This window comes from Salvia miltiorrhiza, chromosome 1 (assembly GCF_028751815.1).
Source record: "Salvia miltiorrhiza cultivar Shanhuang (shh) chromosome 1, IMPLAD_Smil_shh, whole genome shotgun sequence".
Classification (NCBI taxonomy): domain Eukaryota; kingdom Viridiplantae; phylum Streptophyta; class Magnoliopsida; order Lamiales; family Lamiaceae; genus Salvia; species Salvia miltiorrhiza.
The window spans coordinates 10209374-10235286 of NC_080387.1; the positions used below are offsets into that span (position 1 = coordinate 10209374).

Here is a 25913-nt window from a genome sequence, read left to right on the forward strand (position 1 = left end):
AAATCTTGAATCTTCAATCCATATAGAAATCCAATCCAAGCTGTAAAAAACTGGAAAACAATAATAATCTAAAGCTATGAAACTGAGAAAAATAAAAGCTGGGAACTGAAAAAGGAACCCAAAATAGGTCAAAAGAAGACCTATTTATAGTGTCAGGGTAAAATACAGTGTTTGGAACTCAGAAGAACTCTAAAAATCGGAAAATCTCGCAAAACCGCCCAATTCAGCGGTCAAACTCGGCGGTCGCCGAGTTGACCGCCGTTTTTGTGCTGAAAAACTACCAAATTCGGCGCCCGCTGAATTTAGAACTCGCGGTGCAAAACTGAAACAGAGATTTCGGTGACCAACTCGGTGGTTGCCGTTTAGGTCGCCGAATTTCTTCTTCAAAATGCCAATTTTCGGAGGTCAAAGTCGTTGACCGCCGAGTTTTGACTGCTGCGCGCGATGTTTTTGTTTCGGCCATAACTTTCTAGTCCGAACTCCGATTTATGATCCGTTCGCACTAACGAACTCCAATCGAGTCGATATACAACTTCTATTTCAGTACATTTCTCCAAATTTGTCGCGGCCGCACCCGCTAGGGATAGCGAGTTCGGGGAAATCGCGACGAAGGGAGGGGATTTAGAAGCGGGGGTAGAAAGGGGGGCACGAAGGGTTGAAGAGGAGTTTAAATAGGGGAACTCGGCTGGTGTACTCGAGTGCCTAAGGGTGGCAGCTCTGGCTGGTATTGCGTGGCATAGGGGAGGCTCTTCAGTTGCTCGCCCAATGGAGGGGCTGCTGCTGCTCTGACGTTGCTGCTGCTGTTGCAGCGTGGAGATGGAGTGCGGCTCTTCGGCTGCTGCCCAATGGGAGGAGCTGCAGCTGGCGTGGAAAGAGAGGGGGGTGCTGCTGCTGTGCAGGGCGGCGCTGGCGTGGACTTGGCTGGTTGGGCAGCGCTGGCGTGGTGTAAGGGGAGAGCTGCTTGTTGCAGCTTTGCGTGGGGAAAGGAGGGTGGCCTTTCGGCTGCTGCCCAATGGGAGGAGCTGCCATGGCTGCCGCCCTTATCCCTCTTTTCTCTCTCTCCCTTTTTCCTTCTCTTTCTAATCATTGTGTTGGTAGGATAGGGTGAGAGGGAAAAGTCTAATTAAAAACCCTTCAGGGTTGATTTTCTCAGTATTAGAAATACTGTTTTCGAAAGTCGATAATGCTAAATTAAATCCGTAGATTTAATTCGTTCGCTATTCTCAGACATAAATTAAATCCGTAGATTTAATTATCCTCAAAGTCGGAATTAATTCACGACTTGATCAACCATGTGCACTAGACTCCATCATGAAAGATAACACAACTTAGCTAAGTTGGTTAAAACTCAGATTAATAATCATTCATCACTCAAAGATTCTCATCGCGGTTTTAAACACGCGAAATAAAATAAACAAGCATACTGATAGCTAAGTAACTTTGTCACAGAGATTCATAAATTCAGAGACATAATAGGAAACATAAAACTTTAATCACTAGCAGATAGGTAAATAAACACACAATACTGTAATCAAAATACTGATAAAAGAGTGGGTTACTACAGCCACTTTACTGGGATGAAGTGGGCGAAAGAATAATCCTAGGGCCTGACACAGTAGGCGAGATGATTGAGATCGTCCGTCAAATCAGACAAAGAATCAAGGAGGCCCAGGATAGACAGAAGTCATATGCTGACAAACGCCGAAAGGACCTACAGTTTGAGGATGGAGAGAAAGTTTTTCTGAAGGTTTCTCCATCAAGAGGAATCGTTAGATTCGGTGTAAAGGGTAAACTTAAGCCACGTTTCATAGGACCATATGAGATACTAGAACGAATAGGCCCTGTAGCCTACAGGTTGGCGTTGCCGCCAAGCCTTGGGAATGTGCACAATGTATTCCACGTGTCGCAGTTAAGGAAATATGTTTACGATCCAAAGCATGTAATCCATAGAGACGACATTGTCCTTAGTCCAGATATGAGTTATGAGGAAAGACCCGAATCTATCTTAGATCGGAAGGTTCAGATACTAAGGAATAAATCGATACCAATAATCAAGGTCTTATGGAGACATCATGGTCAAGAAGAGGCGACATGGGAACGCGAGTCTACCATGAAAGAGAAGTACCCAGAGTTGTTTCCTGAGGTACAAATTTCGAGACGAAATTTCTTTTAAGGGGGATAGTATGTAATGACCCGACGGATTAAATTCTTCTAATGACTGATTTAAGGATTTATTATGATAATTAGGGTTCGACATCCATTAATAAAATACAGACTTATATGAATTTGATGATTTATATACGTGATGATTTATTCTTATTTTAGATGAATGATACACTCAATATATATATTGAGTCCAATAGTTTATTATCGAGGATTTAACATTGAAGTGTTAAATATAGCTCTTTTAATTAATTGTTAAAGTGAGCCTATGTGATTTTAATTTATTAAATTGACAAATCCAAATGGATTTTTATGCTATGTGTTAATGTATTTATATGAGATTGAAACTACATGATTAATGTGTTAATCTTTAGATATTTTACTAAACCTTAGATATTTTGTTAAGTGGGATTAAGAGATACATGGTCACAAATCAACCACCAATCCAATTCTATATCTTTAAAGCCTTCCCCAACACTTCACCATTTTCACACCACAATTTTCAACTACTGCAGCCCATTTTCACCAGCAAGATTCACGGTAATAGTGCTGATGTTTACTACTATCATTTTCAATATTTCTTCACAGCACATATCTAACTTATGATGTATACCAGATTTCGCAGAAATACAAATCAAATTCCAATATTGAAGGTTTTACATCCTTCATTCTATGCCTACTTCACGGTTTCAACCCACACACACAATTGCTTAGTAATTCTTATATGCGTGTATACTTTTTCTTTGAAACCTATTACAGATATACATGCAAGGATACAATGATTTGCTTAAATTACAGACTTTTAAAGAAAATACAAAGAGTATACAGTTTAGTAATTGAATTTGTGCTAAATCCTATATGCTATATGTGACTGTTTTGAGGCTTGAACCCCTGCTGTGTGTATGAGTCGAGGTCAGGGGACGGCAGCCGCGGTGGCTGCCGATGGTCGACGGAAGGCGGCGGAGCCGTGGTTTCGTTCTGCCACAGGGGAAAAGGAGAGAGGGATTTCAGTTTTTAATTTAGAAAAGGGAAAAGATGAGGAAAGGAAAAAGAAAAGGAGAATAGGGAATTAGGGGTTACCTTTAAATTCGACGGACGACGGAGGCGGCGGCTCCAGGCCGTCTGTCCACCGGCGAAGGGGAGGACCACGCGGCGGCGCGGCTTACGCCGTGTCTGCGTGCGTGTGTGTGTATGAGTCAGTGAGAATTAGAGAGAAGGTGAGAACGAGGGAGAAAGGGAGATGGCGAGATGAGCGACGGCGCCATGGTCTTCAGGTCGCGGCAGATCTGCCGCGAGAATGAGGGAGCAGGCGGCGGCCCGGCGATGGCGGCACACCGCGGTGGTGGTGTCTGCTGCTGTCACACCCCAATTCTTGAAGGAATAAATATAATCGAGGTGTGAATAATTCATAGAAATAAACAAGGGAAATACCTTGTTAAAACCCGAAATAGGATAGAAAGTCAGGCTAGGCCCCTTTGGATCACAAGTTTTGTTTCATGCTTCTGACAACCGACGTTCATTAACATGAAACTATAAATTTTAAATTGAAGCTCAAATGAAGTCATCTTAAGTTGAGAAAACAAAATATGTATAAGAGTAATTGCTACAGCGGAAGTCTAACATAGGAATTTATCTCTAGCCTCAGCTCCGTCCCGTCAGCACCGGCCAGCCAACCTGAAAACATTTGAAAGTATTTTTGGGCTAAGTACTAATGTACTTAGTGGGCATGCATTTTCATAAACATTTAATATTTTCTTAAAGGCAGTTTATCCAATCATAATTTACATAACTTAGAAGGTTTTAAAATGAAATAACTTCTAAGCATGTTAAAATATTTTCTTTCATTTGTGCGCACATGTCACACTCCCTTTCTGTTACTCGCTGTGATCCCGGACCTTTTAGCCACCGACGGATCCATTACTCCTGCTTTACTTGGACTGAGGGCGTAACCCAGCCAAGCTCCCATTTGGGACCCAATGCTCCGGAACACATCCCGTCGAGCACCCTTATAACGCCTCATACATGATTAGTGCCCGATGGAGATCAACCCACCAGGTCAGCTAATAGGTGTACACAATTCTCAAATAACGTGTTAGGTCAAGAGAGAACCTCGATCGATTCATTGTTGCGAGCCTTAAACAGAGCAGAGTGCACAAAAACATTTTATTGGATAAACAGTTTTCATTACATTAAATAAACAATTTGCATTTCATTGAAATATTTAGAGCTTAATAACTCAATCATACTTTGTACATTTGGAAAGTAAGCCCACCTGGTTAGGCAAAGCCTGAAGATCATAATCACATATAAACCTGTCTTGGGAAAGCAGCGCTAATCCCCCTGGTCACAAAGCCTACAAGAAATTCTATTCTTAATAGGTCTCGTGAAGCTAATCTTAAGTCATGGTGTAGTGCTTAATATTCTATGATTCACTTAGCCGGGTTTTCAAAAATTTAATGAATAAATAATTGAAAACTAAATTTCTTGAGTTAAGGACACCAACAATATCCTTACTCGATTTTCTTTAAAAATTGAAATTATAATTAAAACCAATTAAATCATAAATACTCTTATTGCAAAAATATAATGCAATTTCATGTCATGCTTAGCATATAAGTAATTACTTAAAATATGTACTTCATAATAATAATATTATTATGCTAATTATCTTTAAAATAATTAATCAAACTTTATTATAAGACTAATTAATAAATATTGGGTAGCCCATTTAAATTAATTAAATCAAAGACACCCTCCCATTTTTATAAAATTTCGTAGCCCAAAATACAAGGGCTACCCAAGTTTATTATAAATAAATCGGGCCCAACTCTTTTGAATTAAAACTGCACCCCAAAATCCTTAAATAAAATAAAGGCCCAACTAAATAAATAGACATGGCCCAATAAAAAAAAATAAAAACAAGCCCAAACATTTATTAAAATCGGCCCAAATGATTTAACTCGGCCCAAAATAGGAGCCCAAAACCCCAAGCCCAACACAAACCCTATTTCCCCCCCCTAAACACACACAGTCAACACGCACACACACAAACACACACAATTCAACTCACGCAGCTGCGCCATCCCCCCATTTCGTCTCTCTCACACTCACAGTCACTCCCCACGCACACACACACACGCTGCAGCAGCGACCGCCGGCGACACCGCGCCGCCGCTGCCGCCTGACACCCCCCCCAGAACTCTCCCTCTCAGCCGCTCACTCTCTCTCGTTCTCTGCCTCTCCCGACGCCCCTCCTCTTCTCCCTCTCTCTCGGCGGCAGCAACCGCCGTCACGGTCACCGCCCGACATCAGCGTGCAGAGCCGCCGTGCAGCGGCCTCCTCTCTCTCTAACTTCCGCCAACGAGCAGCGGAAGCCGCTCTCTTCCCCGACTCCGGCGACGTAACAACAAAAGCTGCCGCCGACCGGTGACTCCCAGGCCGCCACCGTCCTGACCTCAACAAATCCCCAGCCCAGACCAGATGCTACCCCCTTCTATTCCGGTGAGCAGCAGCGAAAACCGCCGCCATCCATCGGCGTCGCGGCCACCACGCCACCACCGACAGCAGCAGCAGATGAGGCGGGCTGCCACCGGCGCCCTCTATCTCCCTCGACTCTCTTCAAACCTCTCGCTTGGTTCAACCACTTGCACACAGCGGCAGCGCCGCTCCCTCCACAGGAAAGAGCCGCCACCGACCTCCCTCAGCTCTCTCTCAAATCAGTCCGGCGACAGCAGCCAAGCCACCATCGCCGACACCCTCAGCTGTACCCAGCCCATCTCTCCCTCTCTGAAACTTCCGGCCGACAGCAGTAGGAGAACCACCGCCGCCGATCGCATCCCTCCTCTCGACTCATACAGCCAATAACCACATTAAGGTTCGAAATTAAAGCAAGACAAAGCTTCAAGACTCTATTTTTCTTCTTCTTTTTATTCATTTACTCAACATGTAAAATCATTCAATACTAGCTTATACACATATGTGTGTATGTACAGAATATGTATACAAAAATTACATATGTGTTATAAAATCTGTTCAAATGAAAATTTGTGAATGTATGAATGCGTGAGTTTCTTGTTGGGCAGCTGAACAGCTTCATACATAAAATGGCTTGGGTTTCTTAATCATAATTTGGAATGAAGTAAACAGGGGAGTTAAAGATGAAACCTTGAGTTTGAGTGAGCTGCTCAAAATCTGAAATGGTCGTTGCTTGGTTACTCTGCTATTCTTGGCTGGACTTAAAATTTGTGACTTGTAAGTGTTTCGTGTGGAGATGGAAGGATGGAAGATGGAAGCTCGGATCAACCCAGTTATGTAAGTTGCAAAAAGGTGGGAGTAGGTGGGTAGTGATGTTAAGTGTTGAAAGAGAGGCTACTTTTAAGGCATGGTAGCATAGAAAGGAAAAGCTAGTTGTGGAAAATGTCAAACTAATATGGCGCATTTGATTTGATAGAAAAGTTGGGATCTGCACAGCCTGACTTTTGGGGCTGGAATTGGGCTGTAGAGTGGGCGGCTATGAGGCATAGGGTGGGGTGACTGCACGGCTATGTTGTTGCTCTTTCAAGAGTAGATGTGTGAATGAAGGAAAATAGAGTGTAGGCATATACTTTAATTGTGTGAATGAAATAAAGCTGCAGGGAGGGTGTCGTAGGTGATGGAGAGATGTTGGTATTTGGTGTACTTGTATCTTACAAATGTGTGTATATGTCTATGTATAAATGAGTACCAATGTAACTTTCTTTATTGTATAATGTAGGAATAATAGATGTAGTAAAATTGTAATGGGAATGTAATTAAATCCTTGGTGCATTTATAAAAGGAATTCCTTTCAAATCTTGCTAATTAAAAGCTCGTGAAAATGCTTAAATGCTTAATTAAATAAATAGGCAATGCATATAAATTTAATAACTAAATTTACAAATACTTTTTTTTAAAAAATCATTTTTGTTGGAATTAAAATAAATTCATTTTCTTTATTCGACGTGAATCGTCCTACTTCAAAGTTCAAATTTACTCTAGATTTAGCTAGGTAAAAGCGGGGCGTTACATCCCTCCCTCCTTATAAAAATTCCGTCCTCGGAATTGCATATCTGGGTAATCTAGTTTGGGATACTAGACTTCACTATCAGTGCGGCTACATAGCTTGATTGTTATCGCATCTTTCTAATTGTGAGAACACCATGTCTATTGTCTCGAGAACTAGTGACAAACGAACTCATTCTAATCATATTATGCTTATCGTAATCAAAGAAGATCTTATTGGGACAACTATATAGTACGAGTTTATACATTGGGATGACTAAATTGACAATCACCGAGATCATAGTCATGTGGGCTGGCCAGACCCAGCACGGCGAGTCACTCAGTCAAATGGGAGCTTCGCCCCCAATCATGTCAACATCTTATCTCTTATAAGGCTCTAATTGAATTTCTAACTTAAGCACTTACTTCTAAGTACTTCAATCATAAATCATTGGTACCATATAAATCCATTCTATGCCGTTCTAGCGGTGCTATCACGACTAACATTCTTAAGACATTCTTGGGTGGTTCTCAAACGGTTTGTAAAAGAACTTATCATTCTAATCATATAGGCAGTGAACCTAAAATGATAACATAAAGCTTTCTCATAATTCATTCATTCATACATACATACATATATTTGCTTTCTTTGAAATTTTGAGTCATATAGACATTAAATGTCCCCTTCATGAAAAACTTTGCTTATGCCGGAAAGATTCAAGGAATCTAACTCGACCATACATACATACATACATTGATTCGTTGAGGGCTCGGGTTGTCCCAAACACGAAATACATTCATTAAGTCGTTATGGGTTCGGGTAGTCCCAAACACGACAAAAAGCATTCACATAGCATCGTAAACATAAGGCGCACATTTTCTTGAAAACTTTCATAACATCTGAAATACATATATGTATATTTTTGAAACTATTATCGTACCTTGGTTGCGGCAGTGTGACGGCGAGCTGAGGACTACTGACATTCTTAGAAGTCTAGAGATACTATTCTAGACTCGACATCAAAAGTTTATGGTTATCAGAAACATGAAAGAAAACTTATGCTCTGATACCATTCTGTCACACCCCAATTCTTGAAGGAATAAATATAATCGAGGTGTGAATAATTCATAGAAATAAACAAGGGAAATACCTTGTTAAAACCCGAAATAGGATAGAAAGTCAGGCTAGGCCCCTTTGGATCACAAGTTTTGTTTCATGCTTCTGACAACCGACGTTCATTAACATAAAACTATAAATTTTAAATTGAAGCTCAAATGAAGTCATCTTAAGTTGAGAAAACAAAAGATGTATAAGAGTAATTGCTACAGCGAAAGTCTAACATAGGAATTTATCTCTAGCCTCAGCTCCGTCCCGTCAGCACCGGCCAGCCAACCTGAAAACATTTGAAAGTATTTTTGGGCTAAGTACTAATGTACTTAGTGGGCATGCATTTTCATAAACATTTAATATTTTCTTAAAGGCAGTTTATCCAATCATAATTTACATAACTTAGAAGGTTTTAAAATGAAATAACTTCTAAGCATGTTAAAATATTTTCTTTCATTTGTGCGCACATGTCACACTCCCTTTCCGTTACTCGCTGTGATCCCGGACCTTTTAGCCACCGACGGATCCATTACTCCTGCTTTACTTGGACTGAGGGCGTAACCCAGCCAAGCTCCCATTTGGGACCCAATGCTCCGGAACACATCCCGTCGAGCACCCTTATAACGCCTCATACATGATTAGTGCCCGATGGAGATCAACCCACCAGGTCAGCTAATAGGTGTACACAATTCTCAAATAACGTGTTAGGTCAAGAGGGAACCTCGATCGATTCATTGTTGCGAGCCTTAAACAGAGCAGAGTGCACAAAAACATTTTATTGGATAAACAGTTTTCATTACATTAAATAAACAATTTGCATTTCATTGAAATATTTAGAGCTTAATAACTCAATCATACTTTGTACATTTGGAAAGTAAGCCCACCTGGTTAGGCAAAGCCTGAAGATCATAATCACATATAAACCTGTCTTGGGAAAGCAGCGCTAATCCCCCTGGTCACAAAGCCTACAAGAAATTCTATTCTTAATAGGTCTCGTGAAGCTAATCTTAAGTCATGGTGTAGTGCTTAATATTCTATGATTCACTTAGCCGGGTTTTCAAAAATTTAATGAATAAATAATTGAAAACTAAATTTCTTGAGTTAAGGACACCAACAATATCCTTACTCGATTTTCTTTAAAAATTGAAATTATAATTAAAACCAATTAAATCATAAATACTCTTATTGCAAAAATATAATGCAATTTCATGTCATGCTTAGCATATAAGTAATTACTTAAAATATGTACTTCATAATAATAATATTATTATGCTAATTATCTTTAAAATAATTAATCAAACTTTATTATAAGACTAATTAATAAATATTGGGTAGCCCATTTAAATTAATTAAATCAAAGACACCCTCCCATTTTTATAAAATTTCGTAGCCCAAAATACAAGGGCTACCCAAGTTTATTATAAATAAATCGGGCCCAACTCTTTTGAATTAAAACTGCACCCCAAAATCCTTAAATAAAATAAAGGCCCAACTAAATAAATAGACATGGCCCAATAAAAAAAAATAAAAACAAGCCCAAACATTTATTAAAATCGGCCCAAATGATTTAACTCGGCCCAAAATAGGAGCCCAAAACCCCAAGCCCAACACAAACCCTATTTCCCCCCCCTAAACACACACAGTCAACACGCACACACACAAACACACACAATTCAACTCACGCAGCTGCGCCATCCCCCCATTTCGTCTCTCTCACACTCACAGTCACTCCCCACGCACACACACACACGCTGCAGCAGCGACCGCCGGCGACACCGCGCCGCCGCTGCCGCCTGACACCCCCCCCAGAACTCTCCCTCTCAGCCGCTCACTCTCTCTCGTTCTCTGCCTCTCCCGACGCCCCTCCTCTTCTCCCTCTCTCTCGGCGGCAGCAACCGCCGTCACGGTCACCGCCCGACATCAGCGTGCAGAGCCGCCGTGCAGCGGCCTCCTCTCTCTCTAACTTCCGCCAACGAGCAGCGGAAGCCGCTCTCTTCCCCGACTCCGGCGACGTAACAACAAAAGCTGCCGCCGACCGGTGACTCCCAGGCCGCCACCGTCCTGACCTCAACAAATCCCCAGCCCAGACCAGATGCTACCCCCTTCTATTCCGGTGAGCAGCAGCGAAAACCGCCGCCATCCATCGGCGTCGCGGCCACCACGCCACCACCGACAGCAGCAGCAGATGAGGCGGGCTGCCACCGGCGCCCTCTATCTCCCTCGACTCTCTTCAAACCTCTCGCTTGGTTCAACCACTTGCACACAGCGGCAGCGCCGCTCCCTCCACAGGAAAGAGCCGCCACCGACCTCCCTCAGCTCTCTCTCAAATCAGTCCGGCGACAGCAGCCAAGCCACCATCGCCGACACCCTCAGCTGTACCCAGCCCATCTCTCCCTCTCTGAAACTTCCGGCCGACAGCAGTAGGAGAACCACCGCCGCCGATCGCATCCCTCCTCTCGACTCATACAGCCAATAACCACATTAAGGTTCGAAATTAAAGCAAGACAAAGCTTCAAGACTCTATTTTTCTTCTTCTTTTTATTCATTTACTCAACATGTAAAATCATTCAATACTAGCTTATACACATATGTGTGTATGTACAGAATATGTATACAAAAATTACATATGTGTTATAAAATCTGTTCAAATGAAAATTTGTGAATGTATGAATGCGTGAGTTTCTTGTTGGGCAGCTGAACAGCTTCATACATAAAATGGCTTGGGTTTCTTAATCATAATTTGGAATGAAGTAAACAGGGGAGTTAAAGATGAAACCTTGAGTTTGAGTGAGCTGCTCAAAATCTGAAATGGCCGTTGCTTGGTTGCTCTGCTATTCTTGGCTGGACTTAAAATTTGTGACTTGTAAGTGTTTCGTGTGGAGATGGAAGGATGGAAGATGGAAGCTCGGATCAACCCAGTTATGTAAGTTGCAAAAAGGTGGGAGTAGGTGGGTAGTGATGTTAAGTGTTGAAAGAGAGGCTACTTTTAAGGCATGGTAGCATAGAAAGGAAAAGCTAGTTGTGGAAAATGTCAAACTAATATGGCGCATTTGATTTGATAGAAAAGTTGGGATCTGCACAGCCTGACTTTTGGGGCTGGAATTGGGCTGTAGAGTGGGCGGCTATGAGGCATAGGGTGGGGTGACTGCACGGCTATGTTGTTGCTCTTTCAAGAGTAGATGTGTGAATGAAGGAAAATAGAGTGTAGGCATATACTTTAATTGTGTGAATGAAATAAAGCTGCAGGGAGGGTGTCGTAGGTGATGGAGAGATGTTGGTATTTGGTGTACTTGTATCTTACAAATGTGTGTATATGTCTATGTATAAATGAGTACCAATGTAACTTTCTTTATTGTATAATGTAGGAATAATAGATGTAGTAAAATTGTAATGGGAATGTAATTAAATCCTTGGTGCATTTATAAAAGGAATTCCTTTCAAATCTTGCTAATTAAAAGCTCGTGAAAATGCTTAAATGCTTAATTAAATAAATAGGCAATGCATATAAATTTAATAACTAAATTTACAAATACTTTTTTTTTTAAAATCATTTTTGTTGGAATTAAAATAAATTCATTTTCTTTATTCGACGTGAATCGTCCTACTTCAAAGTTCAAATTTACTCTAGATTTAGCTAGGTAAAAGCGGGGCGTTACATCCCTCCCTCCTTATAAAAATTCCGTCCTCGGAATTGCATATCTGGGTAATCTAGTTTGGGATACTAGACTTCACTATCAGTGCGGCTATATAGCTTGATTGTTATCGCATCTTTCTAATTGTGAGAACACCATGTCTATAGTCTCGAGAACTAGTGACAAACGAACTCATTCTAATCATATTATGCTTATCGTAATCAAAGAAGATCTTATTGGGACAACTATATAGTACGAGTTTATACATTGGGATGACTAAATTGACAATCACCGAGATCATAGTCATGTGGGCTGGCCAGACCCAGCACGGCGAGTCACTCAGTCAAATGGGAGCTTCGCCCCCAATCATGTCAACATCTTATCTCTTATAAGGCTCTAATTGAATTTCTAACTTAAGCACTTACTTCTAAGTACTTCAATCATAAATCATTGGTACCATATAAATCCATTCTATGCCGTTCTAGCGGTGCTATCACGACTAACATTCTTAAGACATTCTTGGGTGGTTCTCAAACGGTTTGTAAAAGAACTTATCATTCTAATCATATAGGCAGTGAACCTAAAATGATAACATAAAGCTTTCTCATAATTCATTCATTCATACATACATACATATATTTGCTTTCTTTGAAATTTTGAGTCATATAGACATTAAATGTCCCCTTCATGAAAAACTTTGCTTATGCCGGAAAGATTCAAGGAATCTAACTCGACCATACATACATACATACATACATTGATTCGTTGAGGGCTCGGGTTGTCCCAAACACGAAATACATTTATTAAGTCGTTATGGGTTCGGGCAGTCCCAAACACGACAAAAAGCATTCACATAACATCGTAAACATAAGGCGCACATTTTCTTGAAAACTTTCATAACATCTGAAATACATATATGTATATTTTTGAAACTATTATCGTACCTTGGTTGCGGCAGTGTGACGGCGAGCTGAGGACTACTGACATTCTTAGAAGTCTAGAGATACTATTCTAGACTCGACATCAAAAGCTTATGGTTATCAGAAACATGAAAGAAAACTTATGCTCTGATACCATTCTGTCACACCCCAATTCTTGAAGGAATAAATATAATCGAGGTGTGAATAATTCATAGAAATAAACAAGGGAAATACCTTGTTAAAACCCGAAATAGGATAGAAAGTCAGGCTAGGCCCCTTTGGATCACAAGTTTTGTTTCATGCTTCTGACAACCGACGTTCATTAACATAAAACTATAAATTTTAAATTGAAGCTCAAATGAAGTCATCTTAAGTTGAGAAAACAAAAGATGTATAAGAGTAATTGCTACAGCGGAAGTCTAACATAGGAATTTATCTCTAGCCTCAGCTCCGTCCCGTCAGCACCGGCCAGCCAACCTGAAAACATTTGAAAGTATTTTTGGGCTAAGTACTAATGTACTTAGTGGGCATGCATTTTCATAAACATTTAATATTTTCTTAAAGGCAGTTTATCCAATCATAATTTACATAACTTAGAAGGTTTTAAAATGAAATAACTTCTAAGCATGTTAAAATATTTTCTTTCATTTGTGCGCACATGTCACACTCCCTTTCCGTTACTCGCTGTGATCCCGGACCTTTTAGCCACCGACGGATCCATTACTCCTGCTTTACTTGGACTGAGGGCGTAACCCAGCCAAGCTCCCATTTGGGACCCAATGCTCCGGAACACATCCCGTCGAGCACCCTTATAACGCCTCATACATGATTAGTGCCTGATGGAGATCAACCCACCAGGTCAGCTAATAGGTGTACACAATTCTCAAATAACGTGTTAGGTCAAGAGGGAACCTCGATCGATTCATTGTTGCGAGCCTTAAACAGAGCAGAGTGCACAAAAACATTTTATTGGATAAACAGTTTTCATTACATTAAATAAACAATTTGCATTTCATTGACATATTTAGAGCTTAATAACTCAATCATACTTTGTACATTTGGAAAGTAAGCCCACCTGGTTAGGCAAAGCCTGAAGATCATAATCACATATAAACCTGTCTTGGGAAAGCAGCGCTAATCCCCCTGGTCACAAAGCCTACAAGAAATTCTATTCTTAATAGGTCTCGTGAAGCTAATCTTAAGTCATGGTGTAGTGCTTAATATTCTATGATTCACTTAGCCGGGTTTTCAAAAATTTAATGAATAAATAATTGAAAACTAAATTTCTTGAGTTAAGGACACCAACAATATCCTTACTCGATTTTCTTTAAAAATTGGAATTATAATTAAAACCAATTAAATCATAAATACTCTTATTGCAAAAATATAATGCAATTTCATGTCATGCTTAGCATATAAGTAATTACTTAAAATATGCACTTCATAATAATAATATTATTTTGCTAATTATCTTTAAAATAATTAATCAAACTTTATTATAAGACTAATTAATAAATATTGGGTAGCCCATTTAAATTAATTAAATCAAAGACACCCTCCCATTTTTATAAAATTTCGTAGCCCAAAATACAAGGGCTACCCAAGTTTATTATAAATAAATCGGGCCCAACTCTTTCGAATTAAAACTGCACCCCAAAATCCTTAAATAAAATAAAGGCCCAACTAAATAAATAGACATGGCCCAATAAAAAAAAATAAAAACAAGCCCAAACATTTATTAAAATCGGCCCAAATGATTTAACTCGGCCCAAAATAGGAGCCCAAAACCCCAAGCCCAACACAAACCCTATTTCCCCCCCTAAACACACACAGTCAACACGCACACACACAAACACACACAATTCAACTCACGCAGCTGCGCCATCCCCCCATTTCGTCTCTCTCACACTCACAGTCACTCCCCACGCACACACACACACGCTGCAGCAGCGACCGCCGGCGACACCGCGCCGCCGCTGCCGCCTGACACCCCCCCCCAGAACTCTCCCTCTCAGCCGCTCACTCTCTCTCGCTCTCTGCCTCTCCCGACGCCCCTCCTCTTCTCCCTCTCTCTCGGCGGCAGCAACCGCCGTCACGGTCACCGCCCGACATCAGCGGGCAGAGCCGCCGTGCAGCGGCCTCCTCTCTCTCTAACTTCCGCCAACGAGCAGCGGAAGCCGCTCTCTTCCCCGACTCCGGCGACGCAACAACAAAAGCTGCCGCCGACCGGTGACTCCCAGGCCGCCACCGTCCTGACCTCAACAAATCCCCAGCCCAGACCAGATGCTACCCCCTTCTATTCCGGTGAGCAGCAGCGAAAACCGCCGCCATCCATCGGCGTCGCGGCCACCACGCCACCACCTACAGCAGCAGCAGATGAGGCGGGCTGCCACCGGCGCCCTCTATCTCCCTCGACTCTCTTCAAACCTCTCGCTTGGTTCAACCACTTGCACACAGCGGCAGCGCCGCTCCCTCCACAGGAAAGAGCCGCCGCCGACCTCCCTCAGCTCTCTCTCAAATCAGTCCGGCGACAGCAGCCAAGCCACCATCGCCGACACCCTCAGCTGTACCCAGCCCATCTCTCCCTCTCTGAAACTTCCGGCCGACAGCAGTAGGAGAACCACCGCCGCCGATCGCATCCCTCCTCTCGACTCATACAGCCAACAACCACATTAAGGTTCGAAATTAAAGCAAGACAAAGCTTCAAGACTCTATTTTTCTTCTTCTTTTTATTCATTTACTCAACATGTAAAATCATTCAATACTAGCTTATACACATATGTGTGTATGTACAGAATATGTATACAAAAATTACATATGTGTTATAAAATCTGTTCAAATGAAAATTTGTGAATGTATGAATGCGTGAGTTTCTTGTTGGGCAGCTGAACAGCTTCATACATAAAATGGCTTGGGTTTCTTAATCATAATTTGGAATGAAGTAAACAGGGGAGTTAAAGATGAAACCTTGAGTTTGAGTGAGCTGCTCAAAATCTGAAATGGCCGTTGCTTGGTTGCTCTGCTATTCTTGGCTGGACTTAAAATTTGTGACTTGTAAGTGTTTCGTGTGGAGATGGAAGGATGGAAGATGGAAGCTCGGATCAACCCAGTTATGTAAGTTGCAAAAAGGTGGGAGTAGGTGGGTAGTGATGTTAAGTGTTGAAAGAGAGGCTACTTTTAAGGCATGGTAGCATAGAAAGGAAAAGCTAGTTGTGGAAAATGTCAAACTAATATGGCGCATTTGATTTGATAGAAAAGTTGGGATCTGCACAGCCTGACTTTTGGGGCTGGAATTGGGCTGTAGAGTGGGCGGCTATGAGGCATAGGGTGGGGTGACTGCACGGCTATGCTGTTGCTCTTTCAAGAGTAGATGTGTGAATGAAGGAAAATAGAGTGTAGGCATATACTTTAATTGTGTGAATGAAATAAAGCTGCAGGGAGGGTGTCGTAGGTGATGGAGAGATGTTGGTATTTGGTGTACTTGTATCTTACAAATGTGTGTATATGTCTATGTATAAATGAGTACCAATGTAACTTTCTTTATTGTATAATGTAGGAATAATAGATGTAGTAAAATTGTAATGGGAATGTAATTAAATCCTTGGTGCATTTATAAAAGGAATTCCTTTCAAATCTTGCTAATTAAAAGCTCGTGAAAATGCTTAAATGCTTAATTAAATAAATAGGCAATGCATATAAATTTAATAACTAAATTTACAAATACTTTTTTTTTTAAATCATTTTTGTTGGAATTAAAATAAATTCATTTTCTTTATTCGACGTGAATCGTCCTACTTCAAAGTTCAAATTTACTCTAGATTTAGCTAGGTAAAAGCGGGGCGTTACTGCTGCGCCTGGGTCCAGCGGCCGAGAGAGCGAGAGAGATAGAGGAGAAGAGAGGGGGAAAGAGATCAGGGAGAGAAGAGAGGGGCCGACGCCGGCCTCCGTCCGGCGGGCACCGCCGTCGGGGCGGCGGCGGCAGAGCACCGATAGAGAGAGAGAGAGTAGTGAGATGTGGGCTGATGTGTGTGTGCTTGAAGGTGTTTTAATGTGTGTGTGTTTAGGTTAAGAATTAAGGTGGGCCTTGGGCTTTAAAATCTGATGGGCCTCTATCTATATGGGCTCGGCCCTTTTAAATAAAATCTGATGGATCTTTTAATTTAATTGTTTGGGCCTTATTCAAAGAAAAATATGATGGACTTAGTTTATCTAATTAATTTGGGCTTATATCCATTTAAATTATTTGAGCTCTTAATTATTAATTTAAATTGAGCTTGATTAATTTAATTATATATTAACCTTTAAATTAATTAAATAAATAGAGTTCCTTTAATTCAAGTATTTATAAATGGACTTTAAAATAAAATATTTTTGAGTTAAACTCTTATTTAATGAATTCTTTTCAAATGGCTTATTAATATGGATTATTTGAAAAGGATTAAATTGTTTTAAGTATGAGAAAGCATGATCTATGATGATATAATTTGTCTATGTGATATCATATGATTTGTTATTAAATGACGGAATATCTGACTTGATGGCGTGAGTAGAATGAGTTATGGTTGATGCGCATGTTGATATTCGAATAAATAGTTTCGAACCTATATGTTAGTTATGTGATAAATGTTTTGAGTTTAATGTTTTGAACGAGACAAGATTAATATGGATGCTAGAACCCTAAAATCATTAAAGGAGATAGTTTAGTTTAGAGACCTATCTTCCTTTCTTTCACGACTTCTTCTCAAACTTATCGATTCTTCGTCAATAAAGGTCCAGGCGGGAAGTGATAGCTAAAGAGGGAAGTAACTCTACGCCCGTTGTGGGAACGAATAAGGTGGGCTTTCTTAAAACACGTATATAGAGATCCCCTGCATACAGGCCTCTTATACGAAATGAAATGAATGACGTGATATAACTGTGTTATTTCAAATGATGAATGGTTCTTACGAAATGAAATGTTTATGGAAATGATTAATTGATGAATGGTTCTTATGAAAGGAAATGAAATGTTTATGAAATGATTGTCTGCCAAAAAAAATGTTTATGTTTTATGTATGTATCCTATCTGTGTTGGTTCGCCAACTATAAAGGAAATCGAATTCGGACCCTACGCTAGACGAAGGTTTGCTAGTAAGGGTTAACGTGTACACTCATGGAGACTGTGTGTCGCTTGCGACTGGTCTTGGCGTCCGTGGAAGGAGGCCTCCTTCCCGGCGCGTAAAAGGAACAGATATGGATCATATAGACTGAAAATGGGATGCGCATCCAACTTTATGAAATGAAAGAAAATGTTTAGTAAGCACGGGTCCTTCAAGTAAAACCCTGTGTGTTACTGTTGGCAGTACAATAAATGATATAAATTGTTATGTTTCCGGCATATGTTCACTGAGTATTTTTACTCAGCCCTGCATGTTGTTTCCCTAATGTGCAGGTTGAGCGGGTGATGGAATGGAGTGGAGTTGAGCGGATGTACCTTTTGACATAGAACAGTAATGTAACCTTGAGTATACATCTTCATATGTATAACTCACACGTATTTCCGCTGCAAGATACTCTGTTAAAGCTAATGTTTTATTTCAAATATGATACTCTTTTGTTGGGTAATCCACTTCGACGGGTCTTCCCGAACGAACGTCTTGTATTTGCCCAAGTGATCAGTTATGATCCTAGTGTTATATAAACAAATGTCTCTTTTCGTAAAATGTTTGATTGTTATGTAAATGCCCCTTTCTTTCCCCGCTTCTTAATCCCCTACCCGAGTCATAACCCCGGTTAAGCCATCCTTAGGGATTGCGGGCTGTGACAAATTTGGAACAATGTTCTGAAATAGAAGTTGTAGATCATCTCGATACGAGTTCGTGAGCGCAAACGGATCATAAATCGGAGTTCAGACGAGAAAGTTATGGCCGAAACAAAAACATCGCGCGCAGTAGTCAGAACCCGGCGGTCAAACACCGTTGACCACCGCCCGAAGAAGGATTTCCGGCGACCTGACCGGCGACCGCCGCCTGGGTCGCCGGATCTTCTGGAACGTTGGAAAAGACGCGGCAATCGCCGCCAGATGAAGGATTTTTGTGCTTGGGCCGGCGACCGCCGGATGGGTCGCCGGGCAGGTCGCCGGCTACCCGGATTTTTCAGTTTTGCGCGTTTTTGGAGTTCTTCTGGGTTTCAAACTCTGTATTTTACCCTGACACTATAAATAGGTCTTCTTTTGACCTATCTAGGGTTCCCAGCTTTAGTTTTTCAGTTCCCAACATTCATATTTCAGTTTTATAGCTTTAGAACTTTTTAGCTTTCCAGTTTTCAAGGTTTGGATCAAGATTGAAGATTCAAGCCGCTACAATCGTTTTAATTCGGTTTTTATACAATTTGTTTTTTACAATTGCGTTCAATTTAATTATGTTTATGTTTGATTTTATTATGTCTGGCTAGTCTTTTAATCTGAACCTAGGGTTTGTACATAGCTGATTGATTATGTGTTTTTGATTTATTGATATCAATTTGCCTTCCAACTTGTGATTCATGATTCCTGGTGCCTAATTTCTTGTGAATTATCTGATCAATGATTTACATGTTTAGCTGTTCAGTTTGAGTCTTGAATGCGATAATTGTTCAGCCGATTCAGGAATGCATGATATAGTGTTAGCCTTGAGTCTTGAATGCGATAGGTGAAGCTATAGGAAGCTATTCTTTATGTGCTATTTGGAGTTAATTTATTCCTTGGAGTCTTGAATGCGAAAAGGGATTAATTAATCTACGTTCATAGGTGGTCGTTAGAGACGCTTGTGAATAATATAGTGATCTTTCATCAGGGTTGGATTAAAATTGGTAATTGAATCAATAGGTTGAATACATGTAGTTGATTAGTGAAAGTACATCCCTAGGGTCAGAGTTTTCCATATATTTGAGTTAAGTAATCGTAATTTATATGCTCTTTAGTTTTAATTTAGTTAATCTTAGTTCATAATTCACCTTCATTATTGTTTTACTTGTCTACTGTTAGAGTCTGTTTAGGAAATAGATAGTGCAATTTCGTTTTACAGTCTCTGTGGATACGATACTCTGCTTACTATTTGCGTACTACAATTGCACTGTTTAGTTGCAGTTTTTGTTGCTATAAAAATAGTGATCACACACTCACAGAGATCATATTTTATGGGCTGTAAACGAATGAACAAAAAGCATATTAAGTCACGATTTAGTAGAACCTACGACTTGAACCTTGATGAACGACGAGAACCTTAGCTTTAAAACGTAGACGAACATGAATAATCACAGCATGCTCACATAGGTAGAGATTAAAGTCTGTATACGAGTGAGAATCGAGACGAGATAAGGACGGAGATGTCTGGTTTTGAAAACTGGAGTCCCCGTCGCTCTTCCCAGACCAGCGAGGACAAGTCCAGATGGGACAAGTCCAGCAGGGATGAGTCCAGCGAGGACAAGTCCAAAGGGGACGAGTCCAGTGAGGACAAGTCCAGAGGGGACAAGTCCAACAGGGACGAGTCCAGCGAGGACAAGTCCAGAGGGGACGAGTCCAGCGAGGACAAGTCCAGCGGGGACGAGTCCAGCGAGGACAAGTCCAGCAAGGATAAGTCCAGCGGGGACGAGTCCAGCGGGGCCGAGACCAGAGGGGACGAGGCCAGCGGGGACAGGTCCAGCGGGGACAAGGCCAGCGGAGCCGAGTCGTCCAGTCCAGGGGAATCGCTTCGCCAGAGAAATCGCCTCGCCAGAGGAATCGCTTCGCCAGAGGAATCGCCTCGCCAGAGGAATCGCTTCGCCAGAGGAATCGCCTCGCCAGAAGAATCGCCTCGCCAGAGGAATCGCTTCGCCAGAAGAATCGCCTCGCCAGAGGAATCGCTTAGCCAGAGGAATCGCCTCGCCAGAGGAATCGCCACGCCAGAGGAATCACATCGCCAGAGGAATCACCTAGCCAGAGGAATCACCTCGCCAGAGGAATTGTTCCTCGCCAGAGGAACCACTTTGCCACAGAGCTGACCTCCAGAGCAGAAAGCGAAGAGGCAGAGCAGACCGCGAGAGAGCGAAGAGAACTTAGGGTGTTTAAATCTTTATTATTTTTCTTCCCTTGCTTACACAAAGGGAGATTATTACGTTTCGCTGACAGTAGAACGCCCTAATGAGTACGAACCAATGTAGTTAATTACTTGACTTCATGGGACGGAACCTAGTTGGGTTAATTGGTTAATAAAAAGGAATATGAGCCATGCATAATTGCATTACGCATCCTCATTTATTTTAGAACTTCCACGGACTAAGACCTTGCGTTATTTCTTTTCCGAATCAAGGTTGAACGCAAGCGTTTAAGGCTTAGCCGTGAGTCACCACAACCAGGTGAGCTTTCTTACGTATAAACTAAAACCGTATTATAAAATTGTTATGATTTTATGCTTATGATTTTGAATGATATTGTCAATGCCTAAATGCTTTATGTTTTGTTATTAATTACCTATCTGATGCTAATCGAATTCGGATTCTGGATGGGACCGCAAATCCCTTCGGAATTAGTATACACCCTTGTGATCGTGAGTCATCTAGCGGGTTGGCCGATCATAGTGTCCGTAGAGGGAGGCCTACCTCTCGGCACGAGTTACTGATATGGTGATTAATGATAGTAAAATGCCGGCTCGAGATATTTATGAAAGAAATCATATTTTCGGTAAATACGAGTCTTTAAAGGAAAACCCTCGTATCTTACTACTGTTGAAAGGCTTGACAATATAATATTATGTATGTATGTATATTTCGGCAAGTGTCCACTAAGTACTCCCGTACTTAGCCCTGCATGTATTTCTAAATGTGCAGGTTGAGCTGTGATCGGGGATGTGGTGTGCAAGCGGAGCTTTTGTCGATCTAGGAAGAGTACCTCAGAGCGGAGTATATGTCTCCACACATATGCTCGAGTTGTTGTTTTTCCGCTGCGAACACTGATTTGCTAGATATCATGTCATTCGTCAAACAATATGTATTATTCAATAATGTTTCTTTTGAACTCATTGGGTACCCTCTCGGATAATATTATGTACGGCCCCCTTGTGGCCTTCGTTAATGTTTAGTTATTTCCATTGTTCCCCTTATCCAAGGTCGAGTCTTCAAGAAGCCGAGCATGCCCCGTTTCTAACTCCGCTCCTAAATTCCCTCCCCTAGTCGCGGGTTCCCCGAGTTCGCTATCCTTAGCGAGCGCGGCCGTGACACTAATGTACTTAGTGGGCATGCATTTTCTGAAACATTTCATAATTTAATAAAGACAGTTTATCCAATCATACTTGACATAACTTAGAAGGTTTTAAAGTGAAACAACTTCTAAGCATGTTAAAATAATTTCTTTCATTTGTGCGCACATGTCACACTCCCTTTCTGTTACTCGCTGTGATCCCGGACCTTTTAGCCACCGACGGATCTCTGTCTCCCGCTTACTTGAACTGAGGGCGTAACCCAGACAAGTTTACTTTGACCCCGGGATGCTATCCAGACAGGCCCTTATATTTCACATGCTCCGGAACACATCCAGCCGAGCACCCTTATAACGCCTCTGGTTAGAGCCCGATGGAGATCAACCCACCGAGTCAACTAACAAGTGTACACAATTCTCAAACAACGTATTAGGTCATAAGAGAACCTCAATTGATTAACTGCGCGAGCCTTAAACAGAGCAGAGTGCACATAAACATTTTATTGGATAAACAGTTTTCATTTCATTGAATAAATAATTTGCATTTAAATGAAACATTTAGAGCTTAATAACTCAATCATACTTTATACACTTGGAAAGTAAGCCCACCTGATTAGGCAAAGCCCGTCGTTTATTCTTATCTCTGAATCGGAATAGCGGTGCTAATCCTCCTGAATCTCAAAGCCTACAAGAAATCTATTCTCAATAGGTCTCCTTGAATCTAATCTTAAGTCATGGTGTAGTGCTTACTATTCTATGATCCACTTAGCCGGGTTTTCAAAATTCAATGAATAAATAATTGAAAACATTTCTCTTGAGTTAAGAACACCAACAATATTCGTACTCATCTTTCTTTAATAATTGGAATTATATATAAAACCAATTAAATCATAAATACTTTTATTGCAAAATAAATGCAATTTCATGTCATGCTTAGCATATAATAAGTAATTACTTAAAATATGCACATAATAATAATATGATATTATTATGAAAACTAGTCTTGAAAATAATTAATCAAACTAATTAATAGTTCAATTAATTAAAATAGGGCAGCCCAACTGACTTCAGCCCTAGCCCAACACCCAACCTTTTCCTCATTCTTTTAAAAAAATCATGCTTGTAAAATTATATACGAACAGAGTGTATGCACTTTGCAAAAACTTATACTGGTATGTTGGTTTACTGGAATGACACCATTGATATGCTTGAATTTACAGTTGAGTAAATGAGATAAGGGCTCAAGAGGGAACCTTAAGAGGTTTCGGTTGAGATTCGTTCTTGTTGTTGCTCGAATGAGGAGTTGATGGTTTAACTTCTTACCGAAGGGATAATGAATGTGCCGAGAAGGGTGGAGTAATCTCATCAATGGTGTTGGGTGATGACAGTCGAGAGAAGAGAGAGAGAAGAGAGAGGAAAGAGACGTCTGTTATGAGGGATGAAAGAGAAAGGTGTTGTTTTATTTAACCCCATTTACTTAGCCATCAAGTATTGGATAAATAACACATGCTTAATTATCCACTTGCATAAAATATCTTATCCGTTAACTATGTTTATCCACTTGCTTTGACTTCTCTCTCTCTAAAGTTAATTCCGCACCAGAGCAGAGGAATGGTGATTCCTCTGTCTGAGCAGAGAAAAGGTGATACCAGGGGAAACACGGGGAGCAGTGAGATAGCTTTCGCCAGAGGAGTCACACTCGTCAGAGAAATCACTCTTGCCAGAGGAATCACTCTCGCCAGAGGAATCACTCGGCAGAGGAATCACTCGCCAGAGGAATCACTCGGCAGAGGAAACACTCGCTAGAGGAATCACTCGGCAGAGGAAACACTCGCCAGAGGAATCACTCGGCAGAGGAATCACTCGCCAGAGGAATCACTCGGCAGAGGAAACATACTCGTATTTAAATTAATATGCAATGCACCAAAAAAAATTTAAATAACTTGAAAATTTACAAATGCTTTCGTAAATCATTTTTGTTGGAATTAAATAAATTCTTTTTTCTCAATTCGGCGTGAATCATCTTAAATCTAAGTTCAAAATTATTCTAAACTTAGCTCGAGGAAACGGGGTATTACAGATTATATGTATGAAGACATATAGCCGAGAGTGTATTTCTAGATTAAGTTTAAAATATAAACATCCAACCTCAAAAGGCTACCGTATGAAGTAGAAATACGGTAAAAGAAACAACGTCGTCCAAAATAAGTCCCCGCCAGCACCAGACCGATCTTCATCCTCCTCGCTTATCCTGCACATTTAGAAATACATGCAGGGCTGAGTACAAAATTTTCAGTGGACATATGCCGAAAAATAGATGAAAGCTTACTCTTAGAGCTATAAATTGAACTTGCCACATAAGCAATACACAGTGATTTAGTTGGAAAGAACCTGTGTAAGCAGTTGTAAATCATAAGCATCATAAATAAGCGACAGCAGTCAAAATACTTAGCATGTATGTACCACATCTACAACTCATCATTAAAGGTACTGAGAAGTAGGCCTCCCTCTCAAGTACCGTGACCGGCCGACCCGATAGACGGCTCACAGTCACCTCTGTGCACAAAATCCCATTTGTGGCAAGACCGAATTCGTTTCATCAGTAGAGGGTAACACACAAGTCATTATCAACAAAACTCGGCAAGTCAATTAGTTTCAAGCATAACATTAACTCAAATCATAATCATAAATATCATATCATTTAAGAAAGCTCGTATAATATGTATACTCAAAATAATGCCCATCTGACAAACTTAGCTTACTCTCGTAGTACTTGGGCGATCTTACTTCCGTCCTCTGCTCGTATCTTTAGATGTCACAACGTCGGAGTGGTTCATGAGATAAGATAAATAAAACTAGTCAGGAACTCCCTCACTATGTATATCATTCATATCTCAATGCTATCCCGTCACTTATCTTCTATATACTCCAACTATCTCAATCTCCTCAGTATATACATATATCCTAAGAAATCACAAATCCTACTCTTGACTCGTCACTCAAGTAGGGCTAGACTAATAAGAATCAAGCACATAGACATACATAGACACATAAGGCACATAGAAACACATATACATATCACATACAAACATCATTCTGCATTTTCTCAAATTAATAACTTAACCAGTTTCACTTCGGAATTTTGGTGGGTAGTTGGCTAACACATTAAGGTATTTACCATAAAAATTTGGAAATCAAAACATTAGGGAAAGCTACTGAAAAAGGTGACTCTCAGGGCTGCCCTTCGAAAATTTTGGCAGAATGTGGCAGTTGGGATTTTACATTTTAGAAAAATAGTAAACAAGGTCCAAAAGACTTGAAATTTTACCAGTATGCTCAAGACTCTCATATATACTTATCATAAAATTTTCATGGTGTTTGGGTAACAATAACCCATCGAAAACAGTAGGTACAAAAGAGTTGCAAGACGACTCCACACTCAACATACAAGCAAACATACTCAAACTCCATACTTCTTTAATGAAAACTCTTCAAAACTCATATTATATTCTTATAATGCTCAAGAACATCAATACATAAATATTTGACTCATTCGACTTAGCTCGGTGGTGAGAGCAGAGATTACTCGGTAGCCAGAGTAGTGTGAGTTCAACAGACAGAGTAGAATTAGCTCGGACGTCAGAGCAGAATAGCTCGGTAGAGCAGAGAAGAATAGCTCGGCAGAGCAGAGCAGAATAGCTCGGCAGAGCAGAGTAGAATGACTCGGCAGAGTAGAGCAGAATGACTCGGCAGAGCAGAGCAGAATGACTCGATAGAGCAGAGCATAATGACTCGGCAGAGCAGAGCAGAATGACTCGGCACAGCAGAGCAGAATGACTCGGGAGAGCAGAGCAGAATAGTTAGCTCGGAGGCCAGAGCTG

The 25913-nt window shown here is 40.9% G+C and overlaps 3 long non-coding RNA genes across 3 annotated transcripts; 1 reads left to right on the forward strand and 2 right to left on the reverse strand.

Annotated features, from left to right (window-relative positions):
* Window positions 1-3544: 3544 nt before the first annotated feature.
* On the reverse strand, window positions 3545-5471 carry LOC131006563 (uncharacterized). Its single transcript, XR_009095588.1, has 2 exons — window positions 4436-5471; window positions 3545-3837 (listed from the first exon to the last, which is right to left on the reverse strand). It is a non-coding gene; the product is annotated as an uncharacterized LOC131006563 (long non-coding RNA).
* Window positions 5472-13026: 7555 nt separating this feature from the next.
* On the reverse strand, window positions 13027-15191 carry LOC131006564 (uncharacterized). The gene is made up of 2 exons (XR_009095589.1): window positions 13918-15191; window positions 13027-13319 (listed from the first exon to the last, which is right to left on the reverse strand). It is a non-coding gene; the product is annotated as an uncharacterized LOC131006564 (long non-coding RNA).
* A 1884-nt stretch (window positions 15192-17075) lies between these two features.
* On the forward strand, window positions 17076-18544 carry LOC131006565 (uncharacterized). Its single transcript, XR_009095590.1, has 2 exons — window positions 17076-17676; window positions 18274-18544. It is a non-coding gene; the product is annotated as an uncharacterized LOC131006565 (long non-coding RNA).
* Window positions 18545-25913: the final 7369 nt, after the last annotated feature.